Here is a 7,525-nt window from a genome sequence, read left to right as displayed (position 1 = left end):
AGGTTTGTTTCTTACTGAATGTTATTATTTTTCCCATGATGTTCACAGTTGGGTGGGAGAAGGGCACAGAGAGTTGTTTTTTGGTTCAGGGAGGGAGTTGATGCTACGTTGGTTCTGCATGAGGGGCAGGAAACATAGAAACTAGAAGCTGGAGTAGGCCATTTGGCCCTTCGAGCCTGCTCCACCATTCATCTCGGTCATGGCTGATCATCAAATTCAATATCCTGCTCCCCCACTTCATCAGGAAGAGCACAATGTTTTTCTCAAAGGTCCTAAAGTAGTGCTGAATGGAGGGAGGGAGCAGGTTTCAACTCAGCAGATGTCATAGATTTAATCTTCACGCAGGAAGGGCTGGGGCGGATTTCACTGGTGTTGGGGTAAAGCCAAGTCTTTCATAATGGGGATCAGAGCCTCCTCAACCTCAATGGAGAAAGTGTGGAAGGCTGAGTTTGAGCTCACTGTGAGTGGAGGTGACATGATCACTTACTTGTCAGTAAAGCAGCCTCCCATCCATTGACTCCGTCTACACTTCCCGCTTCCTTGGCAAAGCAGCCAGCATAATCAAGGACCCCACGCACCCTGCACATACTGTCTTCTACCTTTTTCCATCAGAAAAAAGATACGAAAGTCTGAGGTCACGTACCAATCGACTCAAGGACAGCTTCTTCCCTGCTGCCAGACTTTTGAATGGACCTACTTCGCATTAAGTTGATCTTTCTCTACACCCTAGCTATGACTGTAACACGACATTCTGCATACTCTCCTTTCCTTCTCCCCTATGTGCTCTATGAACAGTATACTTTGTCTGTATAGTGCACAAGAAACAATACTTTTCACTGTATACTAATACATGTGACAATAATAAATCAAATATTATCAAATAAAGCAAGTGTTAAAAGCTTTTCGCCCTGTGATACAGACATTGGGATTTTCAACTGATTAGCAGGTCAGGAACGCACTGGCAATTTGAGCCGGCTTTGCCGAGGCTTTTTAACTGAACCATGACATCCAGATCCTGCCTCTAGGTACCCTGGCCAGAGAGGCCAGGTGGATGACACATTAATTCTGTCAAAGGAAAGATTTTTAATACAAGGCACCATGACTTGGGAAAAGTATTGTTTCTTGTGCACTATACAGACAAAGCATACTGTTCATAGAGCACATAGGGGAGAAGGAAAGGAGAGGGTGCAGAATGTAGTGTTCCTTCAATTGCCACCCAATGTCAAGAGAGCTGATCCTCTACCCAGAAATCCTCTGCTAAGGGTCTCGTCTCCTTCAAGCTGGAGCTCTGTGTCCATCTCTTACCTGTGCAGTGGCATGTGGTTGAGGAAAAGGCAGCTAATTCTGCTGGTGTCATCATTTCTGTCCTCCTGATCTTCATCAGGTCGAGCTGTATAAGATGCTCCCATGCTGCAGTGAAAGCTGACAGCAGGGATGTAAATGTGAAGGATAATGAAGTGCCAGACATGCAGGTGGAATGACTTCCAAGAAGTTGGCAGGCACTTGTCAAGTGGTGAAAGCACTGAAAAGGAGTATTGTGAAAATTAACCTCTCACCTGGCCATGGCTGGAGCTCTTCAGTTTCTTCCCAGCCTGCCATTTCCACGCCCCGCGATGCACTTGCCTCAGTGCTGACAATGTCTGTTAAAGCCAGAATTCTTGGTTAAATCAGGGCATATTTACTTATTTGAACATTTAAATGGTTTACCTGAGGATTGGCCAGAGGATGCCTTCACGCCCACCCAGGTGAAACTCGGAATAGGGTGGAAAGATATCAGGATTCTGACCCGACGTCACTTTTAGGGTATTTAACTTTCCCGATGCATCAAAACCTACCTCCTCTTGTCTGTCAAGATTCCTCCCATTATGTGAGCCAGTTGTGAATAACATGTTTCTTCTTTCTGGCCTGTTTCCTCAGAAAGATCCTCAGTGATTCTTTGGACCATGAAACTATATTTTGGCATTCACTGGGCAAGTTCACTTTCATGAGAATGCAATTTCTAATACATCTGTTCCATGAGGTTGTCTTCATCTTGAATACCTGAGACTGTAATTTCTTCCCAGAAAGGTGCAGGTCCATTGCAACCAATTTGTGATTAATTATCATACTTATAGTTGTAGAGACGTGGTAAGCCTAAAACCACACATCGGCTGGGATTTGCCACTTCCATTTGTTTAAAGTTTAAGTTTATTTACTAGTATCACAAGTAGGCTTACATTAACACGGCAATGAAGCTACTGTGAAAATCACCTATTCGCCTGTTCTGGGACACTGAGGGAGAATTTAGCATAGCCAACGCACCTAATCAGCACATCTTTCAGACTGTGCAGGCGGGTTTGGCAACAGGAGAAGAAAACATCGCGTTTCAAGTCCCGTGACTGTATGACATGATTGTCCCTCCCCCTGTCAATGACGGGCTGCATTTCCTGATGTTGAACATCGGGAGGCGCAGTTGAATATATTAACATATCATTATGAGGCCCATATGCCACAATCATCAAACCGTCAAAAGCTCCACCCATGGCGGTGTGATAGCAGAACTGTGTGAAGCCTGACTGGTTTCCTTATGATGTGGAGATGCCGGCGTTGGACTGGGGTAAACACAGTAAGAGTTTTAACAACACCAGGTTAAAGTCCAACAGGTTTATTTGGTAGCAAATGCCATTAGTTTTCGGAGCGCTGCTCCTTCGTCAGATGGAGTGGATATCTGCTCTCAAACAGGGCATACACAGACACAAATTCAAGTTACAGAATACTGATTAGAATACGAATCTCTACAGCCAACCAGGTCTTAAAGATACAGACAATGTGAGCGGAGGGAGCAATTGTCTGGCCACTCACATTGTCTGTATCTTTAAGACCTGGTTGGCTGTACAGATTCGCATTCTAATCAGTATTCTGTAACTTGATTTTGTGTCTGTGTATGCCCTGTTTGAGAGCAGATATCCACTCCATCTGACGAAGGAGCAGCGTTCCGAAAGCTAATGGCACTTGCTGCCAAATAAACCTGTTGGACTTTAGCCTGGTGCTGTTAAAACTCTTACTGTGGTTTCCTTATGAGCAGAGGTGCCATGGGAGTTCAGGTGAGTGCAGTGCTCAGGGTGGGAGGCTTATGCCTGGGTAGTACACAAGCCTTGCCCAGGCTCTACCCTGGCACCACTTGGGCACTTTCCTGGCATTATCCCTAGGACCACCCAGGCACTACAGTGCCAAGGTAGTGGCTGAGGGAATGGTTGGTCTGTTCTGGGGGAGTGCCCAGATCGTGCCAGAGAATGCTCAGGTAGTGCCAGAGCTAAAGCCCAAGTAGTGTCAGTGGTGCCAGGATTGTGCTGGGGTACTAGCCAGGAGTGCCTGGGCAGTGCCTGGGGGAGGTGGGAGTGCCAGTATTAATCGGTTTGTTGCTGAGTGCCTTTAAGAATGGAACCCTGGATCTTCAACTTTCTAAGTTCCTGGGAGGCAGGGGAATCAGAGGCCACCTCACCAGCATACCTACTGGGAGCCGTCCCCTTGAAGATTTCTTTTCTAATTCCCAGACTATATGCGGAGAAAGTGACCATAGCGGCCAGCTGTTTACATGTCGCTTTTCCCACCCACCATTAGGCCTTTGCCAATATCCAGGAAATCCCACCCACAATGCTTAGTCTACATTAGATTAGTTAATATAGATCTGGTTAAAAACCAAAATTTGGTCAAGTCATTTTGTCCCTTTTTCTGAGCTGAGATCATTTGTAGTTTCTTAGCCTAGATTTTCTGATCTGCCAACTCATTAATTTTCAAAACAATGCTGCAGTGAAAATAACATTGATGAGAAAATGCCAGACTCTCCAGAGGCGTGCTGCAAGTTTCGGGACTGGGAAACCTCAGAGATTTGATCCAACATTCAAAGGACCAATTCACAGTGAGTGTTAAAAAGCTGAAGACCCAGCATCACGTCAGCATACTTGCTTTTTGTGCTAAGTCTAGATAGGGGTGCATGTTTGTGGAATGGTAGTTGACTTGGAACAACATAGATAACTAGCTGTGAAGGTTTATACTGTATTATGTCTGAATCTTCTAATTGTTAGAGTTATGCTAATTCTTTTTATTATATCTGAACTGTGTCCTTAAATAAACTTTGTTTGATAAAAGCTTCCTAGTGGGTCACTTGAATCATACCTGGAGTGAAACACCTTATGCTAATCCATGCCAAATTCAAATGTAAAGACTCAGGGTCTAGGCTAACTTTATAAAACCTTGGAGTTTCTGGCCTGGGTCTTAACACAGATGAGATGTGAAACCAAACCATATTGCCTATTTCGATGGTTGAGGTGTACATTAATGCTGGCACAGCTTCATGTGATGCAGAGTTGCTTGTTTCCCCAATCTCCTAGACTGTACTTCAAAATGATGCATTGTATGTGAAGTGCGTTGGCTGTCTCTGAGAATGAGATGCTACATAAATACAAATCTTTCTCTTTTTTGGGTGCGGAATTTGTAATATTTTGACGTGACTAACATTATTTTCATCTCAGTGAATAGAATCTACTTGATGGTTTCAAACACAAGCCAAGTGCTTGTCAGAACAGCTCATTCATACAATAACACCGCTTCACAAACTCAGCATGGTGAAACATTTTAATGATTTAATTGATAAATCTTTTTATTCGGAATATATTCGCACAAGAATAAAGTAACACAACATTTCTAAGATTATAAACTTTGTTTTTTTTTAACAGTATTGTACAAATTTATACAAAATTTCTTTTCAGGCTTGTCAAGTTCCACAAAACGTTCAGAAAGCACAAGAAAGAGGGAGAGGTCCTCGAGCTGCGGAGAGCAGCGAGAACCTTCTGCAAAAAACACACATTGAACCATCTGCGACCATAAATAAAACAATCCATTAAAGCAGGATCTGGACACTCTGTACTATGGTCAACAACAGCACAATTCCCTTCATTCAAATTGTAAAACAGCTTTGCAACTTGCAACCCAGTAAGGCTACAGGGCTAGATGATTTTGAAAAAAAGCTATATAAACCTCATACAAACACACACAAAAGGGCAGCAATGCTCGTCACCAATTTATCTACCAGCTTAAGCGTTAAAAAAATTTGCATCAAATTATACATGGGACAGGGACTTCACAGCTCAATTGGAACTGAAGCTGTTTCATTGAAAACGTATTAAAATCAATCTGTCCACTAACTAGCAATGCTGTGGATGCAACAATTCTGTTATTTCTCCACCCCCCCTCCGAATTAGTCTTAAATGAAGCCTTTGAGCGAATAATCAGCAAAGTGATCATTGTTGATTTATTTTCTTATTCACATCTCGGAATTTGCAGTCTTAATAACATGAATGCTTTATTTTTTTTAGGCATTGCGGGATATTAGTTCATTCAGTGCTCATTGTGGGATTAGGAAATCCAAACAAACAGGACATCTATTCAGTTCTATCGCCAAATCTGTCAAGTTCAAATTCCTAGAATTCATGTAGTAGCAGAGTGCTCAGTTCAGGCATTGCTCAGACTGCATCACCCAGTTCTAGTTGGCAAGGGTTCAAGGGTCCATGCAGTCCCTTGAGGTAATGCAGAGTTTGCCAACCAGGTTGATTCCCATATTCTAACGGCCAAGTAGAATAACCTCTTAATAACTAAGATATTTCAGCTTTGAACAAAGAACGTAGAACAGTGCAGCACAGGAGCAGGCCTTTCAGCCCATGATGACATGCTGAATGTCAAATTAGCTAATCCCTTCAGCCTGCCCTTAGCCCATACCCCTCTATTCCTTGAGAACATTATAGTACTTTATATACTTATCAGGAAAGATAACAATTTTTTTCAATACTTTAGGTGCTAAATGTGCCTTTTGCTTTTTTTTGCAACATAACCATCAGGGATTCTTCCCATGGTTTAGAGGGAGGTTCATGTTGTGTCAATATGCAAAAAGGCAACAGCTCATAACTGGAAATTTACTGGCCAGTTTCCTTGACTTTAGCTACAGGAAAATTTCTGGAAGGGAATATTAGAGATACGCTGTATAACCAGCTCAACAGTAGGGAAGTTGTTAGATAGTCTCAGCATTGCGATTCATGAACCTGGGTGAATCTTCTGAGCAAGATACTTGGTTTTCAAAAACCTTGACAAGGTGCCACACAACAGACTGCCCGAAAACATAAGAGTTTTTTGGGATAGGAGGAAAGACATTGGATAGGGAAAAGGTAGCTATTTCATAGGCAGAAGGTTAGCATTCACAGGACTTCATGGACATTTATTTGAGATATGTAAAATAATGAGGGACTTGAGTCTGTCCACATGGATGGACTACGTGCATTCGATAGTCAAGAGAGAACCAGGAGACAGATGTATAAGTTACACAAGCACAGAACTAGATTGGATGTCAGAGGTTCTTAATCAACAGAGGTCATCAAACTTTGAAACAGACTACAAGCTCATGCAATGAATGTGGATTCACTGCAAGTGTCCCAAAATTGACCTGGAAGTGTTCTGACTGCAGTTGGTACCACTGCATGAAAGGGTAAGTGGGACATTGATGGTGTTCCTCATGAACATCATGCTCTCTTGAACTCATTCCCATGGCTTCCCCCCACTCCCCCTTAAAAAAAAATATTGCCTTCCCCGGGTGGACACTTGGCTTCAGGGAGGGTTGGAGCTTTGAGGACCATGATGCTCAGCTGCAATGTGGCTGTGTTGGACAGCCTCGATGTACCAGCTGGCCTTTCCTGTTAGTTATTTTTCCTGTAAGTTCACAGATATGCTAGGGCAGCAGGTCAAGGTTCAGAGTTCAGAAATTTGGGAGATGACAGGAAATACCTCTTTACAAAGATGGTAATCAGTGTTTGAAAAGGGTCAACCTGAAAGGCCATTTCTTATTTGTCGGGGTCAAATTAAAAATTTAAGGAGATATTTAACAGCCCTGATTAAAGCAAATGCAAAAAAAATGAATGGGCAAGCATGGGGAAAAACATTTTATTTCAAAGAGTTATTGCTAAACATTGCACATCACACTCGGCAAATTGAAGGAGTATTAATCCTTTAATTCCTTTTTAACAAAATGAAGGGACTACCTAAAAACTGTTAATAAGTTGCACTTGAGACACAGCTCTCAGACAGATTTGCCTGCAGTTGCAATTAAATTCATTCCTGAAAATAAACTTTCAGAGGAAGCTAATTTAAAAGTAAAAACAGCACTTGATATTGCCTCAAGTGCAGAGAGAGTATAAACAGACAAGTATGTTCCTACAACAGGTTGCAGTAAATATGAGGAACATGACGCCCTGAAGGGAATGTTTCCATTGCAGGGAAATCAATCATAATATAAATTCTTGTTGTTTTCAGTGAATCTAATGCAATTAAATTTGACACAAGTGAAAAATATTCAAGTAATGTTAAGTGGTAGAATTCACGGGACGTTCCGGGAGAAATATGAAGAGAGACTAATTCGGCTGGAATCCTCAATTCACTGGAGTTTAGAAGAGTGAGAGGTGATCTCAGAGAAACTTATAAAATTTCTAACAGGGTTAGACAG

Source organism: Mustelus asterias, chromosome 19, assembly GCF_964213995.1.
Source record: "Mustelus asterias chromosome 19, sMusAst1.hap1.1, whole genome shotgun sequence".
NCBI classification, from domain to species: domain Eukaryota; kingdom Metazoa; phylum Chordata; class Chondrichthyes; order Carcharhiniformes; family Triakidae; genus Mustelus; species Mustelus asterias.
This window is presented reverse-complemented; position numbering follows the sequence as displayed.